Source organism: Pinus tabuliformis, chromosome 5_2 (assembly GCF_031772625.1).
Source record: "Pinus tabuliformis cultivar Carrire ecotype Pingquan chromosome 5_2, CPIR1, whole genome shotgun sequence".
NCBI classification, from domain to species: Eukaryota; Viridiplantae; Streptophyta; class Pinopsida; order Pinales; family Pinaceae; genus Pinus; species Pinus tabuliformis.
The window spans coordinates 1,127,897,540-1,127,918,638 of record NC_142306.1 but is presented as its reverse complement, the minus strand read 5'-3'; positions in this window follow the sequence as shown (position 1 = coordinate 1,127,918,638).

Sequence of the window (21,099 nt, the reverse complement as noted above, 5' to 3'; positions counted from 1 at the left end):
TCGAGAATAATTCCTGGTACTCGCGGAGTAACTCAGTGACCTTATCCATTGTCGCGTCATCCTAGTAGTCATCGAGCATTGAATACTTCGGTTCAGCCTCCGTACCAATGTTTACCTGCTTCATTTTTACTGGTATGGTTATGTTAGGGTCATCAATCAATGGCCCTTGAACCTCGTGATAGCCTTCAGTTTTTGGAATGTTAACTTTCCACGGATCCTCGTCGTCTTCTTCAATATTAATGTTGTAACACTCCAGCGTGCAGCTCAGTTGGGTCGCCCATTCAAGATGAATCACTTCCATTGGCTCCCAGGGTACTTTAAAGATAGCTACTTTTACTGCTTGTAGTGCATCATCAATAGTATCCCACCAGTGATCCTCAAACATGAAGGTCAACAGGAATCCTTCGTGCAAGATATCCCATTTGTTTGTTCCATGGTGGAGCTCCATCTCTATATACTAGTTCATGGGTATAATATCCAGGGTATGACAGAACAGGTGAACCCACTCAGGTTGTGGCTCTTCCCCATATACCTTTGTCCATTTTGCGAGGTGCACGCGTGGATCATCCCGTCTATCATACTTGTCTTTTAACTGGATCTGAGGCTTCCCAAATCGCATGCGCATCATCCTTCTACATTCGCACCAGTCCTCAAAGCTTCTTTGGTGTGTACCCCACCACCTCGTAGGTGTAGCGCGCAGTACCCATTTCAAAGCTTTGAAATGTTGTTGTTCCGGCACCTCACTTTCAAATCTATTCAGGAAGTCATCTACTTCACTTAACCCATCATACATAGGTAGATCCCTCACCTCCGTTGATACTCAATGCAACGATCTTGTCATCATGTTATAGTTCAGTGTGGTTACCTCGTGTAACCGGTTCTGCCATCGTTCTATTTTCTCGTTGAATCCGAAGTGCAGGAGCTTTCGCACTCCCATGAGTTTCATCCATCCGCGGTCAGATTCACCCAGACTTGTTCTCGCACGGTTATCTTATAGATGCAGTCCAAGTCATCATCACTGTCGTAGTCGTGCACCAGCTCCGTGTAGTAAGATCCTTTTGTAGGGTCCAATGTTACAACCATGCGTAGCAATGTTTTCTCAAAAATAATCTTGTGCTTCCTCGGATTTATCACCCCATTCATGTTAGTGGCCCAATCTATTCCTAATAGTGCGAGGTAGGGATCGTTGTCATCAACAATCTCTATCACTTTGAAATCTGCTAGCGCGCTTGCTCCTTCGATATCTACTGTGATTCCCTGCAATCTCCCCATAGGTAGGATTTTTTGTTGGTTCACCATTCGCAGTTGGATAGGAGACCATTGCAATGTAGGCCTTCCCATCCGCTCCCATGTCTGCTTCGATAGGATGTTCACGTCTAATCCTAGGTCCAGAATGACTTGGCCCATCTCATATTCTCCAATCTGCACGGTCAATCTCATCTCCCTTCCCGTTTGCGTTGTGTGCTTTCCGAGCTTCCGAACTATGCACAGTTCTCCTTGCATTGTCCCAACGCATCTATTTATGAGTTCTTGCAGCCCCTTTACAGCCTTGCTGTAGTGCAACAACTTCATGCATGTCTCTAGGAATGTGGTGAGAATTGATGGGTCCATTTCTAGCTCTGTTCTGTCTTTACTTCCTAAAGTGGAGGCATCATCGAAGCTCCTCTTAGCTTCCATGAAGGTTTCCTTAGCACGCTTCAAATCAAACTCTAGTTCCTTTGTTGGAGCCTTGCGAACCCAAGTACTTTCTTCAGGCTACTTACCTTTGTCATCCCTTGTAATAATTCCACTTCAGAGCACAATATTCACATTAGGGTCTTCCTCGCGTGGCTCAAACCTCATCATTTGTAGGTTCTGAGTCGGGGGAGGTTGGAGTACTCCTTTATCGTGAAACCTTGCTATCAGCGTGGGATAATCCTCTGTCTCGTGATCAAACAATGTACAATACAAACATGATGGCCATGTTGGATTTGTACAATCACAGGCATAATTTCCTAGCCCTCCACAATTGTAACATATCAGTTGTCTGTGACCTCTTCCAGGTCTTCCTCCACCTCGGCCTCATCCGCGCCCCTGAAATCTGGTTCACACCATCCCTGCATTCTAGTCAAGGGGCCACGTTTCGACCTAAACTCTATAGGTAGGAGTCTGATCCATCATTAGCTCATAACTTCTACAGGTGTGCTCATCATGGCCTACTGATCTACAAAAATTACATAAAAACTGATGTGAAGTCTGCATATACTTCTGAAATAAATGGCAATTATCTGTAGCATGCTTTCCTCCTATCTGACAAATCGTGCACCATAGTGCAGGCGTCATGCTCGGTCCTGCTTCCTCCAGTCTTAATGGCATTGGTGCTCCTCCCACGAGGTAATTAGCGAACACTATATAGTGGTCCTTGTCATGTCCCTGACCCTTGGACTTTACACACCATACCTCATCACACACTTTTGGGCAGGCTGTCCTATCTTGTTTCAAACTCTGCATCTCAAGGCACAAGTTTTTCAACTGCACATGAATCTTTTGAACTCCTAGGTTGGGATCTTGTATCTAAGCTTCGTACAATCTCATCCCAACCTCCAAAGCCTCAGCTTGAGTTGTTAGCCTCTGTTGTGACAACGCGTTCCTTAGATGTGATGTTAACGATGCTACAAACCATTCGCAGTGTTGTCCATCTGTCAATGGCATGTTAGGTTCGTGAATTGTACACTTTAGTCTTTGATCCAGCTCCCAAGGGGTCTCGCCTAGTAGCATTTTGATTTCCTTAAACCCAATGATCGACTGTGCCTCTGACTTTGGCCCACTAAATTCTTTGTTCAGTGCTCCTTGTATATCTGCAATCCCTGCATTCATATTATCATTGGAATGTTTAATCCTACAGAGCACTGACCAATGTTTCCTTCTTTATATTGTCATCCGTGACTCCCTGTGCTTCCCATACAACTTTTATCACGAACCAAATTTGGTCTGGATCTTCATTCCCTACTCCCTTGAACACTGGAAACTTTATTGCGCTCACCATAATGCTTTGTGGTGGTGGCAAAGGTGGTATGGGAAAAGATGGGGGTGAAGACAGTGAAACTGGCAATGGTGTGGATGGGGGTGGTATGCGCGGAATTCTCTACCTTATCAGATTGATCGCACTTCTTGGTGAGACCTACACGAGCTCTTCTTCGCATCCTCGTGGAGGTGAAATCAAGGGGCTAGTTTCTCGTTCTGTACTACCTTTGTTTCTGTAGATTCTCCCACTTTGTGTATCCCCAAACATTAATTTATTGACATAACCCTTTTTTCACATAGTAGCATTTTTATCCAAGTGTTCAAAGATTTAATGTACTTACCTCGCGGCCCTTTGAGGAAGCATCATTCTACCTCGCTATATCGGACTAAAGCATCTACCGCGAACTTAGTGATGAATCCTCCTATGATTTGATCAAGCCAATGATCAACAGCGTGCGCGATTTTATCCTCTGATGCTTCCAATCTACACACCAATTCTGGAGTCCACACAATAAGTCTGTTGAGCTTACACCTTCCTTGGCTATCTGCTACCTTTGTGATCCACTTGTATAGCTTAGTAGGGAAAGATGCAAAGAAAATTTCATGGACCTCTATATATAAGTAGCAGTCTAGCCACTCTTCCTTTGATAGTCGTGGATTCCTGTTTTCCTGCACTGCGAACTCGTGAATCTTTCTGTCCAACCAATCTTCAATTCCTTTCTTTGTCAAATTCTAGTGATACAACATCACACGTCTCTATGTAGATCTCGGTCCTAACAACATAACCATTTGTTGGCTTGTTGGGGCCTAACCCAGGTTCATAGTGAATTAGCCAAACAAATATCTGTACTACTGGTCCTTTCGGTAACAGTATGTGGAACGCTGACTGAGTTCTCACCCAAAGTAGTATGGGAAGGTGTTGGAACCAGGTTTCTGGACCCTTGAGATGTCTGAGAGGTTAAACTGATCCAACTGTTCATCTGTGCATTCAAGTTGCTTCGCGCACTTCCCAGGCCTTCGCGCCTTGATATAATTTCCTTCGCATAACCCTAACCAGGGTTGTGGGTCTTCCACACTGTTGGAGCAGTGCTTTGCACTATTCCCCCAAGTCACACCTAAAATCTTACTTATATTCTTATGCTTAGTCAATTTTCTTCACGTAAATGGATGTCTTACGTTATATTTATTTATACATCACATTCATAAGAGTTTGCGCAACAAATAAATAGTACACTTGCAATTTAAACCTAATCATACATTAAAACATGGAAAGATACACAGTAATATGGTAAACTTCTCTTTATTCATTCTTCCAATGAATATAGACTCGACCTGCCCTGCACACTTAGCTGCAAGGGTCCACGCACTCAGTTGTGGAGTACTAGGCCTCCGTGCACTTAGCTGCAGAGCCTTCTCCTACTCTACAACCCAAAGACACACTTTACACTTCAACTCAGTCTCTTAGACTTATCATCCTTCCATTCTATTTGCTCTTCGCTATCTCTACACTTAGAGCCTCGCTCTATTTATACAATCCCATGGTCTATGGACTATGGGTAGGTCTATCAAGCCGAAATTACATTACAAAACCTAGGGCGGACAACCCTGTGACTCTATTCTAACTTCGTGCTCTGCTGCCATAATTCGCGGAGCTTTTACAAAAGACATGGTCGAAACTTGGGCTTTAAGCCCCAAAACATGTCATGGGGGGATTCCATGGCCAACAGTATGTTTTGAATGACTTCAAGGATTTCTTTGCGAAATAAGGAATTCGAAGAGAGATGACAACACCCCACAACCCACATTAGAATGGGGTATTTGAGAGAAGGAAATAGAGCATTGTTGGATCTACGAGAGCTATACGACATGACCAAGGCCTACCACTACATTTGTGGGCATAGACATGTAACACAACAGTCTACTTGAAGATCCAGATTCCTCATCATATTCTTGGTATGATTACACTAGAGGAGTCTTTCTTAGGGAGAAAGCTAGTTGTGTTTCACTTTAGGGATGTAAAGTTTGATGAGGAGAAAGGAATGTGACGCTCTCTTGAGAAGGAGCTTCAGATCCCACCAGAAGAGGAGATTTTAACTCCAATGCAGGAGCCTCAGGAAGTTATGGAGCAACCACAATTGGAGGAGAAAAATGGAGGTATGTTGGCTTGATGGGCCTTGACCCAGGTTCAGCGTTATTCAACCAAGCAAATCCCTACACTACTGGCCCTTTCAGCATCAGCCAGCGGAGTGCAGACCGAAGTCTCACCCGAAGTAGTATGGGGGGATGTAGCAACCAAGTTTATGCACCCTGAGATGGTCGTGATGTCGATCTACACTTCCTGATCTTGCCTTCGTGCAGATCGATAAGCCTTTAGGGCTTATTGATGTTCCTTCTCTTCCATCCTTCAGTACCTCTCCGAAGGTACCTAACTAAACTTCGCACAACTTTAACCAGAGGTCCAAGCACTTACATGCCTCTGTGGCTATGTTACTGTATAAGTTCCCAAGTTATCTTATGTGTTACCTACTCTACCATGAATTTACAGTTATCTTCATGTAAACCTATACTCTTGCTTGCGTTCAATCAATAGATATAATCAAATACATGCGCACATCAAATAAGCATTATAAGGTAAACCCAGATCGTAACATAATATAATTAGATGCATTAAATAGAGACAAGATACACAGTGATTTATAGAATACTTCTCTTTATTGATATCCCAAGTTCAGTACAGACTTTATCCACCCTGTGCACACAGCTGCAGAGGTCCGCGCACTCAATTGCGGACTTCCACCCTAGGCCTCTGTGCACTCAGCTGTAGAGCCTCTACCTACCCTAAGACCCGAGAACACTTAGAACTCCTTACCCACCAACTCTTTCTACCATTACTCCTTCACTCCCTTAGAGTCTTCTAAGACTTCCTTTTTATACAATGACATGGTCCACAGACGATGGGTAGATCCTTACAGCCGACATGAGATTTTACAAAACAAGGGCAGACAACCATTTATGAATCTTGACATCTTCGTGCTCCACGATCACAAAATGTGGAGACTTTACACATTTATTACAAAATTTGGGCTTTATGCCCCAAAACATGGGCTTTTAGCCCCAAAACTAACTCTTGGGAGAACCCGCTCCCAACAGGACCCCAACACAAACATGGTGACTCGCCCTTGACTCACTCTGCAGTTGTGGAGATCTTGGCGCGAATACCCCCTAGCTCGACCTATATGACTGCTACCTCAATGGTGCACTACACAGCCACCTGCTTTATTTACTCAACCAATTTCTCTGTTGCTGGCCCTGCACTGTCAACCTGAAGCTTCTATTGAGTCTCCTGTAGACTAGCCTGCTTGCCTTCAATGGAGGTCGTGATCAAGTAGGCCTCATCCAACCAAGGCTTCAAGTGTGCCTTCAGCACTGCCTCTTTTTGTTGAGATGCATCTACCTACTCATTCAATGCCTTGGCCTCCTATAGGTTTGTGAGACTCTGTGTGAGGGCGACAGTACAGTCTTTCCCTTTTACCTCGTCGTAGAGCTGCTGCAACTCTCGCTCCTCTATTTCCAGCCTCTACACAGTAGGATCTTCTTGTAGGCTGGTTATTACTTCGAACAACTATTCAAAAGGCATTATGCAGTTTGTCACTGCACATTCTATTGCCGTTATTGCCTCAGTTATAGCAGTCGCACACTTCTCCTTGACTTACGGAAGAGTCGAAGGTTGGGCCTTCAACTATAACTCTGCAATTTGGAGGTTCAACTCCATCTGAACCTTTGCTAATTCTGTGCGGGTGTCACGCACACCTATAGCAAGTTTGTGAATGTGGACATCTACCAGCTCATCCTCAGGAATGGCCAACTCTAGGACCATTCAGCATGCTTCCTCCATGGCCTTGACTATACACTTGTTCTTATCGGTCACATCATTTGCAGTGGCAATGGCAGAATTTCACTGTATGGCCACCTAAGTATTTTTAATCTTCTGCTCACTGATCACCTATAAAGCACATTGTTCGTGGGCCCTTAGTTCTGTGATCACCCCATCTTGCAATAGGTGGAGCGCCTCACTAGGAAGCACTGCCAAGTTCAGCCCTACTCCTTTGAGGGCGCTGACAGCGGGCCTGTCAGCTTCGGTTTCTATTTTCAATGTTCCATCTGGCAGCACTATGGCTTGGGAGTCCCTCGCGCGCAGCATCTCGGTGGCTTCTGAAGTACCAATGGCCAAACTAGTGGATTCCGCACTGGCCTGTGATGCTCGGATCTGCAGCTCTCACAGATCTGCCAGAGTGGCCCCCAACGCCTACTACTATTGCTGCTCAAACTATTGCAGCAGTTCTGCAGTGGCATCCTGCACTGTATCTCCAATTTCATTCAGATCCCCCTCTGTTAGGGTGATCGGGTCCACAGATGTCTTGCTGGCCTTGGACTTCTTCCGCGGCCCTAATTTTTCTTGTCCCCTTGGATGCTTGATATGGAACGGAGGTGTCTGCGGGTCTGCTTCTCCCTACTTTGCCTGATCGTCCTCTTCTTCCTCTGCCTTTGGGGAGGGCGAATTTTCTTTATCAGAGCCGCACTTCTCTCCTCCTGTCTGTCCACCTATTTCCTACGCGGCAGCGCGGTTTGACTTACCCTTATGCTCAGCCTCCTTTCTCATTTTCTCAGCCAGCTACTCCATCTTGAGCTTGGCTTCTTCCTTCTTCCGCTGTGCGGTTGTCTTACTGGATCCCACAGTCAAGTCTAAGGCAGTGTGCCATTCTGCTGGCTAGCTATCAATGACCACTTGAATCGCATCATTCATCGCCAAGTAGGGCAAGTCATGCCACTTCTGTTCAAGGTCCTTCCATTCCCTTATGGATAAGTGGTGGAAATCAACCTTGAATTCCATGTATAGCTACAATTTATCAAAGACAGCAGGCGAAAATCGCAGCTTGTGGTTGATGGCCATGTGCATGTTCATCTCCATCAAGATCCAAAAGATCTTGTTGTCCTTGATCCGTTGAGGATCCTTAGTCACCCATAGTGAAGCTTACTTCGTGGCCTCAGGAAATTTCAGCGCGACCGAGGGAAATTGACTGTCTTCAGGTAACTCTCAAGCTAACAGCACGATGGACAGCAAGAGCCATGCATAGTGGAAGTTCTTGCTGAGATCATGTGCCTCGCGGTAGTTTGTGGGGAACTCACCACAGAGGTAGAGCACCAAATTATACTGAACCCCCTCCATGCATTGGACCGCTAGAGCCACGACAGCTGTCACTACCTCATCGGAGCGACACTTCCGCATGAGCTTCCCTGCTAATATTTGTGTGGCCACTTTGATCGCAGGGTCAGAAATACTTGTAATAGCATAGTCATGCGGCTTCTTTACTAATCCAAACTTCTTCTTCATGGCCTCCGCAAGGGCCTGCTCGACTGCCTTTCCACCAAACATCATAGCCAGATTATCCCCTAAGTATGGCATCCTCGTGATCCTATGAATTAGTCTATCAGTGATGGTTATCAGCTCCTCTAGCCATAGACACCCATCATGTACCAAGCACAACAGCTGCTTGATGACCAATAAGGTAATGGGTGTGCGATTGTAATGCAGCACCCATAGCAGGTTGAGTAGGCCTACCTTATCTACGCATTTAAGCCACTTTTTCAGTTCCAACGTGGTCATCCCAGTGGTCTTATGGAGAATGCAGTGCATTAGCTGGTCTGTCGCCAAGTGAGGGAATCACTTGGTGTTAGCTAAGTCCCTGTCCTCCAATTTCAACATTGGAATCCACCCCAAGTGTGGTCCTTCATAAACAATCTTGTCTGACAGCAGAGGTGTGTACAAGGTGACCTTGCTCTTGTCAATGTCCTTAGGCACCTTTGCTATGGGGTAAAATGCACGGGATGAAAACTACCCTCAAAGGCCTTCCCGGGACCTTCGATAGACCGTAAGATTATCTACAAGAGCTACCAGTTACACACATGTTCATCTATCCAACATAAATTGACAGGGTATGGAAAGAGGATCACCTTTGGTTCCTTCTAGATTCACTTTGGGATCTCCGTGCGGCAAGAACAACTCCTTCTAAGCCGGCTCCAAGACGATTCCTGCACAAAGGACAAGGAAAACAAATCAAAGCATACGCTGAAAATAAATGTAATAATCTGTAACAAACATGTATAAATGTATAACTTAACTACTCAACTCGACAAGTATCAGAATGAAAAATAAATTCACAATATCACCGACACTTTGGAGTAGGGAACACAACTACAATTCTATATTCAGAATAGAAGAGTGATTACAACAATCCATTGTATCAACCTTCCTTACCCCTTCTTCCTCTCTCTATCTCCTTCTTTCAGCTAGCTCCTTCAAGAATATGACAGTTCACAACAACTCTATGGGCTATCCTTCCAAATTCTCTAATCCCCTTTTGCAATGGCCCTCTCGTTGTTTATATAGCAATCTAATTAGGGCTGCCAAGCTCCATCTAGAGTTCATTAGGGCAAAAACCATGAACCTACCATGTTTACAAGCTTTTTCCCATTTGCCTTCATTCTAAGAATAGAATTTCTCCAAATATCTTGATTTTTGGAGTTTCCTTACTTTTCTTGCACAAATTTAGGGATTTAATATCTAGATATTTATGAGCAGATTCATTGGCATAACCTTTTGAACATCACTTAAGTTCACTAACGCTCCCCCTGGTCTAACCACAAGAGTTAGAAGGGTGACTAATGCTCCTTTATGCTCGGTAACAAGCTTTATAAAGTAGGTTGTCAGTGTATAGAGAGCGTTAGTGTGGATTCTGGGCCTGGAATTGTGGTCATTGCTTCAGTCATCTTGTCTTTCACCTCTGATTTGATTAGGAGGTTAATTTGTCCTATAACAGATGCCCCATAAAGTATGAGATTAGAGGCAGAGACGATGGCCCAAATACTTTATGAAAAAACACTGTAATTTGTTGTCAAAATCTTTGTAGAGAGAGAGAGAGAAGTTTCGGGTGGCAAGGAAAACCTGATACAACAAAGATACATATATATAAACTACTAAAATCATGTCCTAAGTTGGGCATTCCCATGCTCAGTAGCTATGTCAGAGTAATTTTCTCCTCAGAGATATAACAATGCTGGCCTCCAATATGGCACAGGGTGGATCCAGTGTCATAATAGATCATCCTGAAATAGTTGTCTCCAAAGAAAAATATCGCAGCTTGGGAGAGGAAACAAGGCTGAATGATGCAAGCCTCTACCCAAGGTCTTGATTCGACTTCACCGAACAGCATAGATTGGTACATGTGATAGTATGTGTTGACATCGAACATGCATGAAATCATCTCATTACCAGCCAATAATGGAGCTTGTTAACTAATGCAAGGAAGGCCACCGATAATGGTGATGGTCTCTAAGATGCACAGTGAAAACTAACGAGTGTGAAAGATTTATTGTCGTCGAACACTCGTAGAATCATTTAACCAGGAGCCAATAATGAAAACTCGTGATCAAACACAAGGTAACCTGCCACTAATGTCTACAATCACCAAGGTACTGAATGTGTTTCTGGGTTATCTTCCTAGATAGAGTGTTGAAGTCGATAGGAAGAAACCTGTCGAAATGTAGGCAATGATGTGTCCTACATCAATCGACACGAAACCAGACAAGGATGATTTTGTTTTTTGAAGAATCTTTTGAGATTTTGGGTCTAAAAAATGGAGGGCATGATGAAAGGATATGTAGGATTGGTTGATGGAGGAAACAAGTAGGGACCCTTGAACAATAGAAGGCACAACAATAGTTTTAACCAGACAACACTAGACTCATGAACACTACAGAGTGTTTAAGATACGGAGATGCAATTACATTAGGGTATATAGGCTAAAAACTCATAGGTTGGTAGGGTTCATATTGAGAGGCTAACAAAATGAAGGTTTATCTAAGGGAGCGCCATGTTCAAGGGACCAAATGCTGCCAAACCACGCTTTTGAATACAGTATACAGTTGTATTAACCACTTTCCCTGTCTGATTCTTGATGAGTCCAGACGGGTAAACTCATCGATCTTTTCATGTTTAAAGAGTTTGAAAATGATCGCAAAAAGAACGACTCTTTGCCCTATTTGATTAGTTTAATGAGTCCAGACAGGCAAACTCGTCGATTTTTTCATCTTTTAAGAGTCTGAAAAGTATCGTAAAAAGAACGACTCTATATCTTGTCTGTGTATTTAAAGAGTCCAGACTAGACAACTCGGTGGTCTTTTCATATTTAGAGAGTCTGAAAAGATCGTAAAGAGAGACTCCATGGTGGTCCCTTTGTCATAGTTGTTAACCAGGTGTGACAAAAGGTTAATAGTATACCCGGATCGGTTACTTTTCCGTATTTTAATCTATTGAACCCAGATAAAGAGAAACCTTTTTCCAATAGATGTCGACCTCATTTTGTTACGAGTACGAGGCGATGGACTAAACTCGTGTTTTGTTGTGACACTTTAACGAGCTTAGTAACAAAAACTCGGGATTTTTCATTTTTTAATGAGCAAGAAAAAGTACCTGAAAGAATGCTCGGATCATATTTAGCATGTTTAATGAGTAGCAAGACACATCACGGGATTTTTTAGTTTAAAGAGCGAGAAAAAAGTGCCTAAAAAGGATGCTCCGTTGGTCTTTTTCAGTTTATGAGCTGGAACAAGATCAAAAAAGAGGTGCTCAGAGCATCATTTGCATATATTTAATGAGTGCAAATGATGAAAAACTCGGGGATGTTTATATTGTTTAAAGAGTGATAAAATATCCCTAAAAGTGCTTTACTAATTGTGGTATAGATGTTTAACGAGCCCTACTACAAAAACTCGGAGATGTTTATATTTTTTAAAGAGCAATAAAATGTCTCCAAAAGTGCTCTACCATTCTTAGATAGATTTTAACGAGCTTAATGATGAAAACTCGGGGATGTTTATATTTTTTTAAAGAGCAATAAAATATCCCTAACATTGGTATAAAAAGGATTGCATGCAGCTTTTACTGCTTTTCATTCCTGAAATTACTTTCATCAAAAGCAGTAAAAAGTATAAAAAAGCAGCAATTTCTATTATCTAGGTTCATGCATGATCAAAAATCACATAGAATGGACTGCTTCCTCTTTAATGATTTTCAAAAAATCATGTCTCTCAAAGTTATATAAGGAGGTGCTTTGAGCTTTCACATGAATCATTTTCACTATTTTCAAGTTTGTGAGAGCTTGTTAGAGCTAAAGAGGAGCAGATTTTCCGCGGACCATTGCAGGAGATCCGGGCAACCATTCGACATGCCATTAGTCCCAGGTGAGAGCTAAAACCTTGCTCTATGCATTATTAAACCTTTTTTAACAGTTTTATGGGTGGAGATTTGCAGATCTGAGGTTCCCTAGAGCCATGTTTGTGCACTAACACCCGCTAGATGGCCAGTGGAGAGTGTTAAACGCTCTTTACGAGCCACTTGAGGGTGTTAATCCTCCCTGTGCAGCACTGGGAGGGGCGTTAGGGCTGTAGGGCGAATTTGAAACCCTCATGCATGGATTCCGTAAGTGATTTTGCCCCATTTTAATTGTTTTTAGGGTTATTTTGTGCAAGTTTCAGGCTGAAATGACTCAGCTATGGAGAGAAAGGGCCCATGCTAATGAGGAATTGCTGATGTCCAATGATCGAGCTCGCATACTTGCATTGCACCACTATGGTTTGCTGAAGTATGCAAGGCTAGAGCTGATGAAAGGACAGGAGGATTTACTGAGATGGATCATATAGCGCTGGAATGAACACGAGAAAGTGTTCCGAATTGGAGATCAAGAGCTAGCGATTGACCAAGATGATATTTACTTTTTGACTGGTTTGTCGTGCCATGGGGCACCAGAAAACCTCACCGATGGTAGGTCAGATCCACAATCTACTTCAGAGCTGGTATAGATCTACTGTATCCCTAGGAGTGGGCTAGTTAGCAATAGAGTATCGATAGAGAGGATTCGATCTCGGTTTATGAGGTTAGTTTTATGGTTGATTGTGCATTTGGCAGGGTCAAAAAGTCCCCACGTGGTGACAAAGGCCCAACTGTTGCTTTCCATTGATTGTGTCCAGCCCCAGATGTTCAACCGGTGTGAAGCAGTGCTTCACCAGTTGAAGGTAGAATTGACAACATGCAAGACCCGTACCCAACACAGTTTTGGGTACGGTACTATCATAGTCTCATTTTTCCTTGAGAGGGTACCTATCATGTGCCCACAGGTGAGCTTAGGTCCCTTTGATCCGAGGGAGCCAAGGCAGGTTCGCTGGTCATCACTTGATCCTCGCACAAGAGGAGGACCACTCCGGCACCTTTTTGATGAAGATTTCTTCCAGTGGCTTCACAACCAAATAGTGATTGTTGATGACTATGCCTGTTACAAAAAATATTGTCACCATGACTATTTGCAGTTAGTATGGGTCTATCATCATTCATACTATCCTCCTTAGCAAGTCTCAAACCTCAGCTCTTCATGTCAAGCTTTAAAAATGAGAGAAAGACTTTGAAAATCAATAAAGCTCTGGTTTTGCACTTTCTCTTACTGTTACCTGCGGTCCCGCACCCCTTGTTCATGTTACCTGCGGACCTACCCGCTCTGTCTCTAAAGGAGTGGGTGCGGACCCCTGTGAAAGTCAAAAAGGTGCAATTTTATTCTTAAAAACTCACTTGTGGTTAATTCTGGATGATTCTAGAAGCAATCTTGACGTGGATGGTTCGCTCCTAGGTGGTTCATTCATCCCAAAACTAAAGGAGCTAATCCCTTGATGAGAGGATCTTATCACTTTGAAGGAGGGCTTTATCCCTTTGAAGGTGGACCTAGTAACTTCCCTCCATTGCACTATAAATTAAGGCATTGGGCTGGTTGCTAGGGAGGTTAGAAGCTGAACATTTTTTAGGGTAAATGCTGTTGGTGTTGAGACTTCCTAGTTAAGCTTGAGAGGAGAGATTACATACCTTTTGGCTTCATTGGGAAAAGAGTGAAACTTGTCAAAGTAGAGGAGATTCTTGCTGGACCCTGGGAGGAGCTTGTACAACATCAAGGCACCAAGGTTGTAAAGTTCTTCTTTGATTAAACTTAATACAATCAGATTCATTTTTCTCAACAAATTGTCTTATATAGTTTGTTTCATGAATTCCTTGATCATCATGATAAATATGCTTTAGTATATTGGCTTTTCAGGTGCTATTTAATGTGTGTGCTTGTTTGTGTTTGCAGATTCTTTACAAGGGAGCTCATTTGGATCAACGGAGCATGGCTTCCACAAACTTGCACTGGACCCAAGGTAGGCCTAAAACACTTGTTTGCCTTTACTTATAAATTGCATATTTAGAGAAAGATAGAATTTGTTTGGTTTGCTTGTCGCTAGATATCATTAGATACTAGGGAGGTCGGTCTTGTCCACAAGAACAACTTATCCGGCCGACAAAATGGCGACTCCGCTGGGGACTTGAATTTTTTATTTTTCCTTTGCTTTTACTTTGACTTGAGAAACTGTGTCTTTGTTTCTGTTTTTGGCTTGATGTGTGTGGGATTGGGTAGGTTTAGTAGATCTTGAATTATTTTTTGTTTTTCATACTTTTGGGAGAGGACCGCACCCTCTGCTTGTAACACAGTGTAGACATACCCGCACTTTTTCTTTACACACAGAGCGGTACCGCACCTGGGTAAACCGGGGGCCTGCGGACCCTGTCAAAATTTTGAAAAACTTAAGATTTTCTCTTTCAGTCAGCTTAGGATTTGTTAATGTGTTTTTAGCCTCTGCCCAGATCTGCACGTGACTTGTCAGGAAATTTTCTTAGGTTAATTCCATTGGCATTAGGGTTTTAGGTGAAATTCCTAGAAGTTTTGGTTGCCGGGCTTGATTTTCATTTTGGTATTGTAGTAACTCAGAGCTTAGAAGCCTTAGAAACCTTAGATCACCTTGGTTTTTGCTGGCCTTCTTATGAGTCTGACCGTTTGCAAAATATGCCTTTGTTGAGGAATCCATCTTATTTTTCTCTTTGCAAAACTTCGAAAGGACTTGTGTTGAAAGTTTTGGATTTCATTTTTAGAAAAGAAAACAAAAATTGGTTGTTTTTTGACTGATTTGTAATTCTGGACAAATTGGTCCTTAGTTTGCTTATAACTAAGTAAAACATCCTTGAATCTTGTAAGCTTTTACTTCAAATAGTTTTTTAGAATTTATAGATCTCAAGATTAGATTTTTCCATAGTTTTGAGTGTTTTATAAAAATAAAAATAAAAATCTCTTTTGAAAAAGTTTGTTTTGTAGTATTTGAGTGTTTGAAAGAAAAGGGAAATTTTCGTGAACATAACTAGTTGTCTCATTTTTTAGTGTATTGGAAAAGACAAAAAGCTCTTCTTTTGATTTGATTGTTAAGGAAAGATTTGTTTTTACAAGCATTTGCATTCTCAAATCTTTCTCTAGCAAGGAATTCATTGAAGAAAAAGGATTGTTTTTCATCTTAAGTGCATTTTTTAGTGATTTGGAGTCGAGTCTTCACACCATAAATTTCATCTCCGCACCTTTTGACTTAAGAAAAAACCAATAAAAAATAACGCTTAAAGTAAAATCTATCTAGTAATCTTTTTATTTCTAGGGCTCTATATCACCAACATAGCTTAGGCTAGTATCTTGGAGTAGGGAGTAATTAACTCTCCAAGATAGTAAAACAAACAAGTAGTTGTATCTTCCGGTAGGAGATAAATTCCAATTGTTACATATATGCTCTGGGAAGCTCCTCTTATAGGAGTCAAGCACGAGATCGTGTCTGAACCAGTGGGGTAATCAATCCTTCCTCATTGGGAACGATACTAGATATACACGTATTAAAAACGGTAAACCTCGGATTAACCATTGTCGAGGAGCCTGGGGTTGTTGGTAAACCTTGGATTATGTCAAGGAGCCTTCAAGGGGATTGAGCTTGCTACTCTACCCTTGTGTATGTATCGGGTCACAGACTGTTCCCCCAGGTATATTTGTTTCCATTGGTAATCATAGTGACCATATTCTATAGGATTATTTCCTAAGGTGACGGTGGAGGGAAGATCCCACTGTACCTGGAGCAGATGTCGGCTAGACTGACTTGGATTTTCTGGGGGGTTCTCTTCACTCGAGACGGTTTAGTGGAGAAACTTGTTCCAGTCTATTCATTAAGCAGGTTGCCGAGGTAACTGTTCCAACCGCCATTTCTGTATTGAATTCTGCGACGTTGGATTTCATCACCAACTAGTGTTTTCGATACGGAAAGTTACTGTTTGTGTGTGGTTTGACCTCCTAGATTCTTTAGGTGTGTGATTCAAAATTGTTTGGTTCTTTAGAGACTTTAGGTGGTTTTCATTGAGATTTTTATTTGTTTGCCTGTGAAATAGTTAAAATATTTAATCATGGCTGAATTACCGAGGAAGTCCCATAGACTTTGGGGCCAACCTCCTGAGTTTTCACTGAGCCCGCTTGAAGGGCTTCGAGCCCTTGTAACTCCTAGTGACAGTAGAGTTGGGTCAACTGAAGAAGGAGAGTCTTCTTTGGTCATACATCCTGATTACCAAGTTCAAGCACCAGAGTATATTTTAGAACCTGTTTCATTTTCCGAAATTACTAGTAGTTTTTCTTCTACTAGTGATTTAGCTGAGGAACCTGAAATATCTGAACCTGAAACTGAACTTGTTGCTACTCCAACATCAAGATTTGCCTCTCCAACTTCTAGTGGTCCTGGTTCACCAGGGTAGAATGAGTAATTACCCAAAATCTTCCTTCTAGACTCATTGCTATTGAAGAACTAGTTACTTCGGAAGAAGGTATACCTAACCCTGAAAATCAACCAGCTATAGAACTTAGGGAGCATGAATCAATCTTTTACAGTCCACCTAGGAGGGACGCTTGGTATCTTTCATTGACCAATTTTTTGGAAAACCCGGGACTAAGTTTTTCACCACCTCACATTCCTTTTCACCCAACACCTAGGGGTTATTATCCTCCGTTAAATATGTCAAGACAATCGTCCATGTTTTCTCAATCTCCAAAAACCTTTTTATATGGCGGTCCTTCTGTTCCCTCTGGGTATCAATCACTTATTGGTACCTTTTCGGGAGCATCTCCTCAACCTATTGAACAAGGGTTATTAATTGGTAATAACGGAACTAAGCTGTTGAGTGTAGAAGATATTCTTATGATGTCAGGTACTATTCCTAATCCGCAACCTCAAGGTGGCCAGTTACCCCCTGGGGGGCAGCCTGAAGGTCCTCAATTATTGCCTATGGGGCAACCTCAAGGTACCCAATTACCGCCTGGGGGGCAACCTCAAGGACAGTACATACCTACGGGACAGTACATTCCTCAAGGTCAACCCCAAACTCAGTATGTACCTCAAGGTCAACCCCAATATCAATAAGTACCTCAAGGTCAACCCCAGTATCAGTACGTACCTCAAGGTTATCAACCTCAAGGTCAGTACCCAACCCAAGGTTTCCAACCACCTTCCGGTCAATCATTTGTCCAAGGAGCTGGAAATGTACCTTTGAATTGTCAACCCTACCCTCAACCCGGTTATGGTCCTCAATATTCTAAACCTGCTATGGGTCCGTACCCTGGAATGAACTTAGTGTGGGATCCATCTCAATCTCGACAGATCTTGCAACCGAATGTGCAGTTGTCATCTCAATCTGGACAACCCTTGGTTTCTGGTTCAACCCAGTAACCTGTCCAGTCTACTATTCAAACTTCTGCACCTTCTGTAGTTTCTCAGCCTCGGCCTAGTACGCCTCAAACGACTGCTGCAACTACTGCAACATATGTTCAATCTACCCCACCTACTTCTGGAGTATCGACAGCTCCGGTTTCTACTGTTCCTGTATCAACTCCTCGAGCATCTTTACCTCTGTCTGGATCCAAAATTCAGACCTCGGTTCAAATGCCTGTAGGACAACCTGGTCCAAGTACGATTGTCACAAGTCAACCTCAATTTACTTATCAACTGTACCAGGGACAGTACCAATTCAGTCCTGCTGTGCAGCAGCCAGTCTATCAATATCAACTGTACCCTGGATATACATATTAGCAACCTCAAAAACCCCAGTATGGTCCGGTTAATCCTGGTTTTCTGGGAGGATATAATATCCCAAATGCAATTCCAATTCCTAGTTATCCTGGATATCCTCCTCCTGGGGCTGGTCTCATGACCCAAGGTTTCAGGGACCCTAAGCATCATTTACCGTTCATTGCAACTTTGGACTTGCCTAACTTGTCGTGCCTTAAAAACGATCCAATTAACTATCTTCCGTTTTGGCCGCCAATGCCGAATAAGTTGCCTAGTGATATTCCTAAGTTTGAAGGAAAATCAGGAGAGGACCCATCGAACCATGTGATGACTTATCACCTCTGGTGTGCGTCTAACTCCATTTCAGATGATTCAATCTGTTTACGGCTTTTTCAAGGCACTCTAATTGGTATTGCGGCCAAGTGGTACATTGAGTTACTGCGAGCCACTTTTTATAACTTTAGTCAGTTAGCTACTTCGTTTTTAACTCATTTTCAGTTGCCAGTCAGATATGACAATGGCACAGAATTATTAACTTCATTGAAACAGTCAACGTCCACTTACATTTCAGATCACATTCATGAATGGAGACGTCGACGGCATTTAGTGAAAGTTTTTATCCCAGATCAAATCTTCGCTGAATGGTTTGTCAAATCTTTATTACCGAAAATCACTGAGGATGTAGCTAAGGCAGGAGTCGTTACTGAAGAGCAAGTAATTGCTCAAGCTCAGTAACTTGACTTAGTTTATATGGAGTCAGGTACGTTACACGAGAAAATCCCCGACCTTCCTAAACAAAATCAAATAACTGCAACGCCTTCAGGGTCTCATGCCACTGATGGTATGATTGGTACAGTTAATACCAAAAGTAATAAGAAATCTTCCAAGAATTCTTCTCCTATCATAACTTTACCAGATTCCCCGACAAGAGAATCTTCCGCGGAAATTTCCGCCGATATTCATGTTGTAGAGTCATCTACAGCCAAATCAAAATCTGGCGGTAAAAAGAAAGGGAAGAAGAAAAATAAAACAGATAAAAATTTGAAAGAGAAACCGGAAAAAATGGAATCAACTGATAAGAAACGCAAACCTCTTTATCCTTGTCTCATTTGTGACGAAGAGCATTTTACAAGAGACTACCCTCATCGTGCTGAGGTTGCGAAAATCATCAAAGGTTCTCAAATGCCTGTTGTTTTGAAGGATCCTTTTCCTAGTCAAGACAGTAAGATGATAGGTTCTTCCTCAAATGCCTCCGAAGAACCCATAATGATGATGTCCCATGTTAGGATTGCGACTTGAGCACAAGATTATGGAAGTAAAAGTCCTGTTGGTGGTAAGGAAGCAGAATCTTCTAATTTGAACCTGTTATCACAAAATCAAGCACTGAAGGCTGCCAATCAGCAAGATTCTGTGTAACTATTTCAAACCAGGCTTTTGACTAAGGCTTAGCCTCCTTAGTCTGAGAGGGCTCTCTCAAAGGTTATGAATGTAGACTAATGACAAGATGGCTAACTCTTATAACACACATAAACAAGTATGCTGGCTGGACAACATTGAATTGATTCCCATTGGGCTTATGGAGTCACTCAAATTTTAGTAAACAACAACACTATCTTTCATGAAGTCAGGGCACTTTACATCTAAATGTTCAAACATAACTTACATGAAACCACAGTTTGCAAAGGCATACAGGAAGTCAGAGCATGATCCATGAGTTCTGAGTGATTATGCATTTACCAAACTGTAAAAGAACATTAAAGAAACTATACCATCACACATTTGAACAAGAAGATCCATTGTGAATCCTGAGAAGAAAAACAGTCCTGTGTATTACTAAAACTCTATTTACACACAAGCCAAAACAGTCTTCAAAAATATCCAACCCCTATTACATCCAAGTCTGATCTATATATAGGGATACATTCTTAACCACCTTGAGCTTCCTCCTCCAGCATGAGGGGAGCTCCAAGACTGCTATTAACTACTCCTATCTACTGTTTAACTAATTCATTAATTACATAATTGCTGAACTGTAATTACAAAGGGTCTTAATTTATTCAAAACTCAAAATCTGTCCTCCTCGTAGCATGATTCCTTCCTGACTCTTGACACATGTCTTCTTTCTGTTTTGGTTGAGATATCTTGGAGGAGAATACACTAAACAAGTTGGCTTTGGATACTGGCTGCGTAGATGGCTCATTAATCAATCAAGATAAGTGCCCTTCTTTCACGGTCCTTGTCTCCCATCATTCTTCACTACTTAAAGAACATGTTCCCAGCTCTTTAATTCTTCAAAAACAACGAATATCACCATATTCCCCAATGAGCTGGAAACCTTGTGGACTAAACAGGTGTACAAACCAAAATCTCCAGTAACCTTAACCAGAACCCTAACAATTCGGTCATAAAGTACCTTTAACGAAGCTTTAGCAAAAAACAAAATATTTCACCTTTTCCAAAATGCACACCTGTCATTCTCTGAATAGCTAAGAGAGTCTTTTATGGTATCCCTTATGGTCTTGAGGCATTTTCTTCAAAAATTTGCTGATTTGTCAATCATAATTGATTGGCTCAACTGAAACATGCAGCTACAGCAGTTTCGTAGCGCGCTACGAAACTGCTGTGTAATTTAAAAAACACAGCTTCAACCTAAAATTTGACTGTCTTCAAGTAACAAGGAAGAAGAGATGTATGCCAATCATTGACAATGAAAATAAAACCCTTCCCATGAGGTCCACTAAAGTGTTCACTGCTTGAGAGCTTAATAATCTTTGGAGCTTCAATAGCTGCCTGACATAAGAGGCTAAAACGAAGTTCATTGTCTTGAGTTTTTATCCCTGAACAAAAGATAACTGCCTCAGAAGGTTTATGATCTTCTACTTCAACACCATCATCTGTTAAAATGCCACATTCCGCTGCAATTGCTTTAGCTGTGTTAATATTGTCACCAGTGACTATCCTCACTGTAATACCTGCCATATCATGCTGTGGAGATGCTTTCTCAGATATGACTTCCATTAATTCACTCAGTTCCATGCCAAAGTCAAT